General features: G+C 44.9%; 1 protein-coding gene across 11 annotated transcripts in view; it reads right to left on the bottom strand.

Annotated features, from left to right (window-relative positions):
• ZHX2 (zinc fingers and homeoboxes 2) overlaps positions 1-14,248 on the bottom strand; it is a 74,620-nt gene that overhangs the window by 28,877 nt on the left and 31,495 nt on the right. For 5 of the 11 annotated variants that reach the window (XR_014850241.1, XM_085053492.1, XM_085053485.1 and 2 more), the window contains one exon: positions 13,967-14,028. The exons of 1 other annotated variant lie outside the window; for it this stretch is intronic. The gene's annotated coding sequence lies outside the window, so the exon portion shown is untranslated. Of the gene's footprint in view, positions 1-13,068; positions 13,199-13,962; positions 14,029-14,248 lie in introns of those variants that run through there. 5 more of the 11 variants (XM_085053491.1, XM_085053494.1, XM_085053489.1 and 2 more) reach the window with 3 other exon arrangements.

The following is a 14,248-nucleotide window of genomic DNA, read 5'->3' as shown; positions in this document are numbered from 1 at the left end:
CGATGTTTAAAACATGGATTAGGTAGGTTTGGAAGCTAACTCAGAAAACCATACTCTACAACCTCAGTAATCTCTTAAATTTAATTACCACAGTGTTAGGATAGGTTGTGGTAATTAGATTAGATTATACATTCTCTAAAGGTGTAAAAGATCCCTGGAGAACACCACCATTAGTGCCAGCACTGATACATACACAACTACATGCAATGCCTTCTAGTTGAAGAAACCCTAAATAAATCCAAAACAAGCCCAGACTCTTTCTGTCCATTGATATGCAGCAGTGGTATCACCCCAAATGGTCACTGTTTCAGGAAAACTGAGGACTTGAAGAACAGCTGGCAGACCTGAAGAACAAAGCAGAAAACATCCATATCTCTTATGGTAAACCTCCACCACGAGCAGTACAAGCGTGCTACAATAAAAGGTGCATGGATTCACTTTGTCCTAAGGCATGTGAAGGGCAGGAAAGAGGCACTTGAGACACAACAAGAAGCTTAACCTTCACAAGCTGCTGTAAGAACAACAACCATTTAGTTCCATGGTTTTACTTTCCAAGGGGCATGTTAGAAATGGGGATACATTTTCAAATTTAATTTTACAATCCCTGAAGATTATATTCCAGAGATTACTCTCTTAAGTGAATATTGTTACTGCATGACATCCTGGTCACGTTATCTCAGACTCTTTTTGGCATGTCTGTCAGATGTGATTCACCATATGTTTAATGATATGCAACACTGGTTCAAATAGATCTTACTAATACAACAAGTTAAGAAAACCTTTATTTTCTTATGCTTCAGGTTACACCTTAACTCAGAAATGCCTCAATCACACAGTGCTCATCCAATTTTAAGATCCCCCATGTAGATTTCTGGAACTTTAAACAAGAAAAGAACACACTGCCCCCCCAAGACAGATAAAACTGCTTTAAATAAATTAGACAAAGGCAAGAAACAGTTTAACTGCACTAAATCATCCCAATCCTAATACCTTCTCCAGCATATTTGAGTTACTCATGTGAAGTCATTTCTCTGTATGATTCCTAGGCAGGATTTCTCTGGCAAGAAGGTTTACCCAGATCAACAGTTTTTCTCCAATCTCAATGTCACTGCTCCAAACCCAAACAAGCCCCACTCCTTGTCCCAAAGAGTTTACACACTATGACACTGCTAACATGGGCGTCAGGAGGACTATTAGCTGCAAATTGCTTTGAAAGTTAAAAAAAAGAAAAGTGTTAAATATTGTTGTATTCCCCAGTCAATATACTTCAAAACTCTCTGCTAACACTATGGTAAAAACAGCAATTTTGAGCTACAAGCTAGATGTTCTACAATTGGTGGCTCAGGAGCAATAAGCAACACCAAGCATTACTGTCTCTGATGATAGCCCCTTGCAGGCATATCTGTTCTAGGGTTAAACCAAACAAATTTCAACTCATGCAGTCAGATTTTGTCCAAACCCTTCAGACCATGAGCTGAGTGTGCTTGCAGAGGGCAAAGAGCAAGTGGTATCACCAGAACGACACCAATGTTTGCAAAGGGAGGACCACCCTCCTGGACTTCCTATGAAACAAGGCACACTTTGGGTTAATCTCTGCTGTGCTGAAGGTGCCCAGAGCAATGTGGTACCCACCCTCTGCTGAGGAAGGTCTTGGAGAATCGGTAAGGAACAGCAGAAGAACACCAGGCACCTCCAGTAACCTGCATAGGGAAGGATGCACAGACAGGCAGCATGCATGGATCTAGCCATGCTATCAGCCACCTTCTTGATCAAGTGAAAAAAAGACACAACAAACCAACAAAAAACCAACTCACCAAATTCACTCACAGGAATACAAAGCCCTCCCACCCCTAGCTTCCAATTGCCTGGAATAAAATCCAGTCTTTGTAAAGCACACACAACCTAATTTTTCTATGTGTTCAGTACTCAAATCTCCAATGTCAGTGCTGCCATCCCCCCAGCTGAGGCTCCTGCCAGCAGGAACAACCAGGGAAAGCCCCAGGACACACAGTGAGGTCTTTACAGAATGCCCTGGCCAGCAAACAAGGCAGCTGGCTTCTTGGCTCAAGCAGATTTGGGAGCATCTAAAAAGGAAAGTGCAGCTAATTACATGAACTCTTTGAACATCTCTGTTTCCTGTGAGGTGACCCAGAGTTGTTCAGCCCTTCAGAGTTCTCAGGGCTGAGTGCTTGAGGAAGAGCAGAGGCACAGAGCGTATCAGTTCCAGCCAGCTTTGTCCTGCTGGAGTTCCCTGAAAAGCAAACTGACAGCAACCAAGGAGGCTGCACAGCCAAGGGTGGTTTCTCCCCTAAAAGGACCTGGTGCTGCACAGTCGTGGTGATGACACAAAATGTGAGCACACTCAACCCAGCCCAGGAACCTCCACCTGAGTGGACACTACACCAGGACCAGATGAGGCCACTAACATGCACTGCAGGGGGCAAGAGCTGATGCATTTGAAATCTCATTTCTTGCAAAATTCTGGCATTTGAAAGCAATGCAAAATGAGCATGTCTGTAGCAGCACATGAGCCTCCTCTCAGAGATCCAGCACCTCTGGGCAAAGAGAACAAGGATGGACAAGAAGAGTGAGGTGCTAGACAGGTATGAAACCAAGCCTCCATGAGCCTGAAGCAAACCAAGATACTGGAATGATCACATGGCTCTCCTAACCCTGGGATGCTGCTTAGAGATGCAGCCTTGAAACTGTCCACCCTTATAAATGAGTTTTTTTCATGTTTACTAGTTTTGCAACTAGCTTATGAAACCCTCAAAATACCTTCTGCTTGTTTTGCTATTTAAATGCTCTCTGCAGTCACCTACCCCTCTACCAAGAGCAGCTAAATCACTGTTTCCCTCCCCTCTGCCACCACAGCAGCTGTTTGGAGGTCACCATCTCCCTCCTCTCCATTTTTCCTGTCCCTGAGTGCACAGCTTCGTGTGTACCAGATATATCACAACTGCAGAGGGGTGCTGGGGCCATCTCAGGGGCTGAGCAACAGGGAAAAAAAAAAAAAACCTGGAGTTTTTCTCCGGGTTACCTTCAGGCTTGAAGGACATATTGAAGCTGTTCTCTGCTGGGAAAGGAGATGAGCACCACCATCCCCTCATGCTTGGCAACGCCATCACCGTGGGCACACATCACATGCCAGGGGATGCAAATCTGCCCCCCAGCCTACCTTGTCTCCTTTCTATGCTCAAAACCATTCTTAGGAATCCCTGAAGGTGATGTAAGTGACAGCAGGCTCTGGAAGCTTTGCACTGCTTTTAACACACAGGGTGTACTTCTGATTTCACTGCCACCTCCGGTGGTCAGGGCTAGCATGAGGCTAATGTATGCATCAGGAGTTCGTTCAAATGACACAGTTACTCATCCAGACTCAGCTGGAAAGAGATGCTCAGAGATCCTCATGACACGCACAAAACACACCCTTCAGATTTTCACAGAGAGCAAAGGAAGGTACTTTTGGATCTTATCTTACAAAAAGTGGCATAACTTCTACAGTAAGAGATGAAAACTTATTGCCACCAGACAGCCCTACATGCTATGCTGCTGCTGCAGAAATTTCTTTCCTTTTGATAACATGCACCAAAAGAAATGTGTTCATAAAGAAGCAACACTTATTAATAAGGGTGTGCTCCCTTCCATCCCACAGGCATACAAGGGCTGTTTCTCACCTACTCACAAGTGCTTTCCCCTAGTGCTTTGGGAGCATTTTTAGAGGGCTGATCATGGCTCATTGAAGTCCTCTGAAATTTTGCTACCGACTCCAGCAGTAGCAAGATCAAAGAAAGCTGCTCCTTCTCTGCACTCCTCCACTATCAGAGGGAATGGCCTGTCCATGGCTACTCAGAGAGCTCTTTTACTAAAGGTAAGACTACTGGAGATGTTGAGGAATACATTCAGTGCAGGTAGTTTGGTGAGCAGCTGCAGTGAGAGCTGCAGATTTGAGCTCTGGGTGTAGGGAGCCTGAGGCAAGAGCTGGCACCGACCCTTTGCACAACAAAGGGCACAGAGGACCTGTGTGCAGCCATGTGACTGGGTACTCACAGACACAGCAGGAGCCAAAAACTCAGCAGGAAGAGCCCAACTTCCATGCACATAGGCTGTAAGAGTGTAAAAGCCCAAGGATTGCTTTGTTTGGGGTTCCACCTCCGGAGACACCAGTTCAAGCTGTTATTCTGTCATTGAACCATGATTATTTTAAGAATCCAGACGTCTGAGACTCTGCTATGGGAAAGCCTGGGTTGAGCTGGTGAGGAAACCTGCTCTGACTGTGTGAGTGTAGGGAGGCAGTGGGGCACCCCTTGGACCACTGGAACCAGCTGTGGTGAAAGGGCTTTGGTCCCAGCTCAGGTGGTGTGGGTGCAACTGCCAAAGTGAATCTGGGATGGTCAGACGGGAAAACTTCCTGAACAGGAGAGCAAGGTCACATCAAGAAGGGAACACACTGAATGCTTTATAGAAGAGCTAAAAAAATCCACACAATTCCTCTATGCACTCTCACAGTATATAATAGTTAATATATACTCAACAGAAACAATTGCATATATAATATAAATAATATAAAACACATTTTAATCCAATATTAATAACAATTAATCAAATATTAATATAATATTAGACAATAAATGCAAGGCCATTCCCTGTCCTACTGGAGCTCAAGTCTCCTCCTGTAATAGGTGCTCTTCCCAAGCTTTGCACCCCATGCTCGCCCTTCCCTACACACACTCACAGCAGTATCTGAAATGCAGCTGCCCCGAGCACTGCGGGGTTTGATTCATCTGTTGCAAGCCTGCTGGATTTCAGAGTGTGGCAAACATAGTGATAGTCTGGTTTGAGGCATGCAAGCAGAAGAGTGTACTTGGAGAACTGCAGACAGGAAACGTGCCAGATTGTTTATACCTGAGTCATAACTAATGTTGACAATGAAAACTGAGTCAACTTAGAGACCACTACTGTGCTTAGTGCCTATGGGATGCTCTACCCTAACACCACTAACAGAAAAATTGGGACTAAGCACAAATTACCTATGCAAATACCTGTGCAAAGCTGTTTTGTGTGAAACTGTTGGTGATGCAAAGCATGTGATGCCCCTGCTGCATTTGCTGCATTAGGAGACAGGAGCACATTCTCCAACACACAGGCAGACTCACAGGTCCACATGTTTCTCCTTTCAAGAACAACATCAGCCTCCTGATTTCCAACAGACATCTCCATGAGTGAGCAGCCACTGAGAAAACAACACTACCAAAAACAACTGATGGCACAAAAAAAAAAAAACAAAGGAAAGGTCTAGAACAGGTGGAGATGGGAAGCTCCAAGACCATTCACTGCAATTTTTGTCACTACTAATCTCTCTCCTTTCAATTCACTGAACTCTATTCTATCCCTTGATATTCTTGCTTACTAGGCAGACATGGAAGTGGCACTATACCTTTTAAATCCACTGGGACCAGTGAAGAGGAAAGCCAGCAAAGCCTAGTTTAGCTGTAAGTGAAGGGAATGAGGGTTTAAGTCAGGGGAGAAGACCCCATGCTTGGTTACATGGGAATTTGGGACAGATCACCAACTTGCAATGCAAGGTATGTACATGGATCCCAAACCACCGTTTAAAAAAAATGAAAAAAACCCACAAACCAAAAAACCAATAAACAAAAATCAAAAAGCAAAACAAACAAAAGAAAAAAAAAACCCAAAAACCCCCACAAACAAACAAACCAAACAAACCCAAAAACCCAAGAAAAACAAAACACAACACAACAGCCCCCCAGGCTTCATTTTGGGGGAGTTCTTGTTACTGCAGTATCTCTGAGCACTCGCTTGGGCAAGATGTGCCCTTTGCTCCCACACAGAGCTCTGCTTGCTTGGATCCACCCTTATCCTCAGGGGTGGGAAAGTCAGACCTGCCTGAGTGCATGTTCTACCTCTCCAGACTACAGGTGAGTCCCAAACTACTGTAAATTGAAAATCTGTATAGCACACTATACCCATACAGGGAGGCCAAGCAGTTGATGCTGAGCTGAGGACCTGACAGGTAAACTCTTTCACAGCAGTCTGTGTTTGCTGAGGAGCATTTATTTCCCCTTGTAAATGACATTTCAGCTTTTCCAGTACAACTTCAGTGCGCATCTATCCAAACAAAAATACAGGCTCCCATCTTCTACTTTTTCCCCCTTCTGATAAACCAAATTTCCCTCCTTGGGAACAGCTTTCTAGGGCAGATCTGACTACCCAGACCTGCCACTCATCACAGCACTGAGGAGCATTATGCATCAGGGACTCCCCAAAATCACTCAGTACCAGGTCTGCTCCATCACACAGACTCCTGGCACAGTCATCCCTCCCCAGCAGTCCACTGCTCACCTCTGCACCACCTCTGCTCAGCGACAGGGACAGCAGAGCTCCTGACCTTCCCTGCTCCCCCATCTGCTACACTGTCAGTATTTTCGCTATCAGCCACACCTCTCTCACATGCAACCTGAGAGCATTTCTCTTAGCAGGTAGCCCAAGCAGGATTGCTATTCTGCAGCACTTTCTCTGTATCCTTTGCAAAATTTGGCCATATGATGAAAATTTTAGGTAGAAATGTTATTTATGTACCTTTTCACAATTCCCATTTCAGCTACTTCACCCCCTGCCTTCTGATATTCAAAGGTATCACTGCTCATCCCTCTATCCTTGCCAGTCACCATCAATAAAACCCTTCCCACCCTTCCCAAGGAATGGTTCCACAAGTTCCTTTTGGTCAGGGCATTTGGTTCAAATCTCTCAGCCTCCCTTGTCCTTCTGAGGTAGCTAAAGTAGCAGCACTCACCTCCTCCACTCCACTGGTAATGCCAGCTTCATCCATCTGCTTGCCAGCTTCCCCCACAACAGCCACTGCCTGTCACCTCTGTGTGCTGCCCCTCCAGCATGGCAGGACCTCCCACCATCCCTCTGCAAAGCCTGTCCTGGCTGCTGCCTTGCAAGCCCCATGAAGCTATAAAAGCAGTAAAATGTGGTTTTTCGAGGTGTGTTTCAGGTCCTTGGTGGTAGAAAATAAGAAGAATTCCATCCCAGACCTCTCAGAAAGGAGCAGCTGACACAGGTGGCTGCAAGCATGTGCTGCTCTGTGGCTGTTGCTATCCACCCAGAGACCCTGCTTCCATCACAGCACCTGCCACATCCTGGGATCACCTCTGGACTTGCTGAGGTTGCCATCAGCTAGCAGAAATGTTTAAAATGATAGCAAAGAACTTAGCAAGAAGTATGGGATGCAAGTCAGACCTGCCTAACATACCCATACTGTTTGCTGTATTACTGCAGCAATAATATTATCACTCTAATTTTGGTCATGACAACACACCTTCAGTGTAAATAGGAAGGAAAGACTTAATTCTCTTCCTGGCTTGCTAGAAGGGTTTAGACAAACCTTTAGCACCTTAGCATACATGCCCAGGGACTGGTTTTGCATTTCCTTCCAAGTTGTTACATCCTGGATGCCCAGCTGTGAGTAATGTGTAGCAGAGATTAGCTGTGCTGCTTTGGAAGGGGCTCCTGGCACTGTGTGACCAGAGCAGCATGACAAGCAAGGACATCCTGCAGCCTGGAACACTGCTATGGACCACCAACAGAAATTGTATAGAAGATCTTTGGTCAGGGTGGCATTCCTCTTGTCTACTTTTCCCCCATCTAGTTTATGGCTCAGAGTTAAATGGGGAGAGACATAATTCTGAGGGCTACACGTGTGACCTGCCTCAAACATCTGTCCTAAAGCAGGGTGAAACATCTCTGGAAATGGTGCAGTCTTTCAATTGATGCTGGAAGTGGTCAGACAGCTACTACAGAGTAACTGCTTAACTTACAGGCAGCTGGGGTGAAACATATCCTAATCCATCTCTCCAGGTTTACTTTCACTCATTTATAAAATGGGATAACAGCACCATCCCAGACTCTCTTGAGAGTGAGAGGCTGAGCTCATGAATCCCCAGGCCAGCCAAAACTCTGATAAGTGATGGAGGTACAGATCGCCTCAGACCCATCTGCATCAGTCAAAACCTTCAACACCCCTCCCCTCAGGAAATGAAGGTGTTACCTTCCAAATAACATTTCAGTACAGTATTAAGGAATGTGATGTGAATAGAGACAAAGTGTGCAATATTGAAGTTAATCACAGGAAACAGGGGCTGGAAGGGAATCCCATGAGAGAGACATATTTATTTCATTATTATATCACAGACGACATTAAGCATCCACTGAGTCCCTCAAGGCAGAATTCTTGCATAGAAAGCATCCCCATTTACCAAGCATGATAGAACCTGCAACTGTTCTATAAATAAAGGTTATTTACAAAGAGCTGTTAAATATTAATTTTTCTCTGGAGACTGAGTTCTCTATTCGTTTGTCTCTGTTGCAGAATCATTTGGTGTCAGGGAGCAGAGGAGCTCACCTAAAAAAAGACTAGGAATCTGTCCAGAGCCTGATTCGGACACAGCACCAGCCTCCTCCACAAGCTGGCGAGGGAAAAGCATCCAACCTGACACAGAGGGAACACGAAGCAAACAAAACAGGAATGATCTCATTCAGAAGGCAAAGGTAGAAGGAACACCAGTGACACAGCAGCAATTAATAAACGCTATCACACTGCTTTGTCCTTACAGAGCTGCCTTGGCACTTTACACTGAAAGAAGTGACAACCTTCAATTGTGAAGAGTAACTGCAGATTTGCATTACATTTGCTTTGTGTCTTAGGAACAAGAATACGTTCCTCACAACCAATAAATTAGTGAATTTTACTTGTTTGGTTTTTTTTTTAAATTTTTTGAAGCTGACAGATTGGAGTGGGGGACACACGACATGGGCACAACCAAAAAAAACTGTGGCTCTGGAATACACCACTGCTAACCCTTTGTAGTAGTAATTGTAATAGTTCTTACTCCAGCTTGCCAAAAACTGAGTTTTAATTAAATATTAAAAAGCTATTTGTTAAAATAACGTTTCCATAGCAACTAGAGAAAGCTAAAATACCCTGGCACTTCTGACTCACAGCATATTAATCAACCACCAGCTATTATATAATGAGCACCTCCCTGCAAGCACCAGCAGGAGCCACGGCACCGAACGCCTGAATCCTGAGCCGGACGCTGCTCCCTGTGTGCTTGCTGTCTGCTCCCAGCTCAGGCAGGCCTGGGGAGTTATCTGGCTCAGCCCAGGAAGCATGTGCCCAAATATTTTGGGGAAGCCATGCTGGAGCCCTCAGGGTCAGTACATCCCTGTGGGGACACAAAGTGGGATGGCTCTGGGCAAGGGGACGTTCTGGTGAGGGGCACAGGGAGCACAGCTCCCCACATGCCTGCAGCAGTGAGGGGCTTAGGTGGCTCCTTCCCAGCAAGCCCTGACCACCTGCCTCCAGTGCCTGTCTCGCAAATGCAGTGCTCGTACCAGATCTATTTCTGTAATTTATTTAATTTTTTTGTTACATTATTGGAATTATTTTTTTGCAGCAAGCACCTTCCTACTATTAGGCCAACTGTGCAAAGCTCTGAAGGAGTAATTAAATCTTGCAGGGGCAAACGAGCTCTGCTGCTCACCCAGGAAAGCTTGTTTTACAGATTCAAGAAACAAAACAAAGAACCACAAACAACCACTCCCCCATCACATCTAATCCCCCTAAAAGACAGAAAAACCCCTTCTATACTCTATTCATGCACCACAAGAATGGCAACCTCAGCCATCCAGCAGTCAAAGCTGGCTGACTCGTGGCTGCTGCTGGCCCTCACTGCCAGCCTTTGGGAGGCCTTGCCCTGGGGACACAACTTCTGTTTGAGGCAGTGGAATGTCTCCCATTGCCTTGTCCATGAGGAGCATCACCATGTGGTCTGCAACGATGGGAACATTTGCAGAAGAGAGATGAGTATTGAAGCCAGAGCAACATTACCTAAGTGGAAGAGTACTGGGAGGGAGAAGCGCAGCTACATTGGTCAGATGAAGTTGGAAACCACCTTCCTCCCCCTCAATTACTCAACTTTTTGCTTTTAAGCCCCTTTCCTCTTTTTTTTTTCCCAATGGAAAACAAATACCTAACCACTCAGATATTAACCAAAAGGAATGTGATGAATATTACAGCATTTGTATGCCAGCTTTGGTTTCCTGCTGCTTTGTTTGGGTGTCACAGACTGTGGCTATGACAACCACAGGCAGTTATTGGACTGATGTCATTTGTGACATCATACTTAAATGGAAAAGAAAAGGAAGAAGAGACACTATCAAAAATAAGAATGGAGCAAGATCCCAAAGGACCACCACACTGGGGCTGCTGGAGAGCCAGGGGCAGCAACCCCATCCTTACCAAAGCCCAGGTAGCACTCAACTCTTGGGAAAACCTGACCTCTTTTCTACCCTGGGCTGCAATATGAACTGTGGATTTGCAGTTACATGAAAGAAATCTCCTTACCCCTTCTCATCTTGGAATGTAACGGAGGATTTTGGCTAAGCCTCATCTCTCCTGACTAAATTTCTCCTGCTCTCCAACCAACTTCTCCTCTACATCTTTATCCTTCAGTTATAATAGTATTCCCCCCCCCGTTTTTAAAAATAAAACACAGTCTGTCCAAAATTTCCAGACAGTTGCCTGATTGAGCACTGGGAGAATGAGCATTGATTTTGTGAGGAGTGCACTGTTTGGAGAGGTGGTTTTGCTGCTGACAAATACAAGTGACAGTTTCAGTCTTTCAGGGCTGCCTCAGCTGGAGCCCAAACTCTTGCCCCATGTAAGAGCAAGGAGGCAGCACAACTGATGCATTTGGCAAAGGTGTTTCTGTACCTAGTGCTGGCACTCCTAAGACACACTGTTGTCATTTTCTTTGCAGAAAATGTTTGCAAATTCTCTGCTCAAGCTCCCAGTAACAAAAATAACCCCAAATCCATCTAAATTCCTGATAAGAGAACAGTTTACTGCAACAAGTGTATTTCATAAAGTTATACATCCAGAAGCCTTGACATAAATGAGTTAACTTTTCCAAGCTCCTTTTGCCCAAAGGACAGGTTCTCTGTCCTTCCTTTACCCCTGCCAGACCTGCTGTGCCTCTGCAATCAAACGCTGCAGCATGCCCTGGGCAACCTGTGATCTGCAGCAACCTCACCAACCTGTGTGACACAGAGTGTCCTGGGGTGGGAGAGCAGCCACACAGGCACACTCCAGCTGGGGATGCTTCTCCCCGAGTACATACAAGCTGAAGGAAGCCCTCCTCTGCATCCTCCCAGGGCTTGCTTCCCCACCAAGAGATAGCTCTGCCCTGCACTGCTCAGAGAACAGAACTCCATCAGGGGAATCCTGCCCATAATGAAGTGGGTACTGCTTTTAAATAGCAGGACAGAGATGCTGCCTTATAAAGGGACGGTGCATTAAAGCCTAACAGGTGAAACAACTGCCACTCGCAGCTTGCTCACAAATAGAAGTGGCAGGAGCTTCCCAAACCAACACCTTCCCTGACTGCTCATAACACCATGTGTCAGCTCTTGATTAGGCTCCTCTGCCAAGGTGTTAAAGCCACCCCAAGCCACTGCTGCAACCCACTCTGCCACCCCTCACTGGGAATAGGCACCTCTGGGAGCAGCCACTGGCATGTTTCACCTCCAGGTGCTGGCAGGCAAACAGAAAAAGGGAAATGACAAGGAAGCCTCTTTTTCCTTCTCTACATCAATTCTCTCATGAAACTACTGATCCTGAAACATTTTGCAGGGCAATACTGAAAGAGGACAGAGAAAGCAGACACACAGGAACCAAATTCTTCTAGCTCTGGGTTTTCCTGAGCTTCTGAGCAGGAGATAGTTTCTCAGTCAGCATTATCCCACTGCAGCCATCTCATGCTCCTCTGTTCCTGTCATGCAGCCAGAGTGTGAGAAGACAGGTAAATGGGAACTTGCAGTCTCCTTTCCTTGCTGAGCTGTGACTGTGTCTTGCTGCAGTAATTTCAGAGCCATCTGAGACCATACACCAGCTGCCTGGGGAGCTTTCAAGGAGGCTACCCTTGATGTATCTCTCATCATCTCAACACAGCTATGATATATCAGAGGCACCTGGGGATTACATGCCTGCATCAGCAATGATGTTTTATTTTGACTTAACAACTCAGACAACATCCACCTGGGACCAGCAAGTCCTCCTTTAAAGAGCAAGGGAAGATCCCCATATTCAACCAGTTCGTGGAACCAACCACCACAGGGGTGCATTAGGATGTAGATTCATTAGCACCTGAGAATGCTTCCCACATTTCAACACTGCCTTACCAAACAGAAAAACAATCAAGTTTTGATTTTGACATGAGCAAAGCAATTTTCTAGCATGTGGATCTACTTTGAGAGACATGATATATACACGTGGCATCTTTCTACTGAATTTTCTTCACTTAAATTGGTATCTACTCTTCCTATCATTCTGAAGCCAACACAGCTGTAAAAAAACAGAGGCCAGAGCCCACCCTGTGCAATGCTTTGTAAGCGACTCACAAAAAATAAGCCCCACAGCTCAATTAGCAGGTCTTGTGTGACAGTCTAAACACCAAGGAGTTAGAAGAAAACATTTGTGATTCAAAGGAAGAATATGAACCATGGACCTTACTGACGGAGATCAATACAAGACACTGTCATCATTTCACATCCTTTTTTTTCCTCCAATAACTGCACTCATTGCCAGTATCCTTCATAAAAGGATTTTTTTTTTGTGCTTACCAGTTTCTGAATGCTTGTTAGAGGCTTTTATTAGGGAATTTTTACCATGTCTTTAGCAAACACAGATGGACTTGGTTTCTCTCCTTTAACAAAACTAGCCCTTTCTTTTTCAGGCTGATTTCAATTTGGGGCTTTATTCTGTTCTAGCTCAGGTATATTTTTGTTGTAACAGAAAACAGTCTTAAGCCACTGAAAGGAAAATAGAAACAAAACTCTGCTGATGTTCAAGTAACCAGAGATTTCCATCACCACAGAACAGGTTGAAAACAGGACAGGAGTTCAGCTGATCATAAAAACCTCAAAAAACCCACCAAAACTACCCTTTATCCAACCCCTCTAGTAATAAAAATTACTTACAGAAAGCAACGAAGCCCAGAACAACAGCACCCAAATTTTAGCCGTGTTATCCAGCCTCACACCACAGCAGAGAAGCTGCCTTGGGAGCCCACACTGTGCCAGGCATGCAATCAGGGGCTCCAACCAGGCCCTCCTGAGGTTCATTTAGAATAGCACTGGCTGATCCACCTGGAGAGCTGCAGACTAGCCACAGCTGATGGGAAATCCTAGGTCACACCCTTTAGCAATGCATAGGAAAAGGTCACAGGGCAGTTGCTTTTAAATATACATTTTCAGGGGTTTTTGTTTTGTTTTGTTTTTAATATATATATAAAAGCTCCTGGCTAAGCTATTTTGAAGCAAGTGTGCACGTGTCTCCTGTGATATAAAACTTCCTTCAAAGCTATTTTATCACATCAGGGAAGACCGAAATATTGGACAGTTTCCTGTTTTGAGGACAGGGCTGGGCTGTTGTCCACACACACAAAAACAACCTCACAGCCAATCTGTGCTCTTTTCCCCTTGCAAAAGATGGGAGCTCATTTCCCAAGGAATGCCTCAACTCTTCAGCAAGATTCTGTCTTTCCATAGCTGGTAAAGCTTGGAAACAACAAACAAGCTTCAGATGGTGCTAATGGTCCATTCTGCTGACCATATTCTCAGTTAAATGCATTCATGTGGTTTGTATCTGTAGTGAGATAATTATTCACTCTATGTGGTAATACAATGCTAACTTTATTTTGTGGGTTGCAAAGAGGTGCCAAAGGCACTCAACTGGTTCCGAAAGACTGGATTTGCTTGCTGTAAACATTTCTTGAAGTGTCTTTAAAATTAAAAAAAAAAATTAAAAAATTCTCCTTCTGTTTTGGGCAAGCTTGGTTTTGTCATGTAAAGGAAAATGGAAGAAAAAGCTACTCACTCACAGCACTTGATTTCTTACATCCCGGGAGTCTCTTGGAAGGCGAGCAATACTTCTGATACCTACAAAGTGGGGAAAATCATGTAAGTCAGGGAGAAAAATAAAAGAGAAGGAAATAGGAGCCATCCCTTCCCCTCTACGACTGGTGATTTAGCTTTTTCACCAGCACCAAGAATGGCGGCAGCAGGAATTCCAGCAATTCCCCTTTCCAGTGACAATTGAAAAGCAGAGTTTGAAAGATACGGTCCTCCAGCCCTTTTACAGTAACATGATGAATCTTGG

This window comes from Lichenostomus cassidix, chromosome 2 (genome assembly GCF_008360975.1).
Source record: "Lichenostomus cassidix isolate B80296 chromosome 2, HeHo_3.0, whole genome shotgun sequence".
NCBI classification, from domain to species: Eukaryota; Metazoa; Chordata; class Aves; order Passeriformes; family Meliphagidae; genus Lichenostomus; species Lichenostomus cassidix.
Note: the sequence above shows the minus strand (reverse complement) of the source record. Positions and strands in the feature narration are given on the sequence as shown.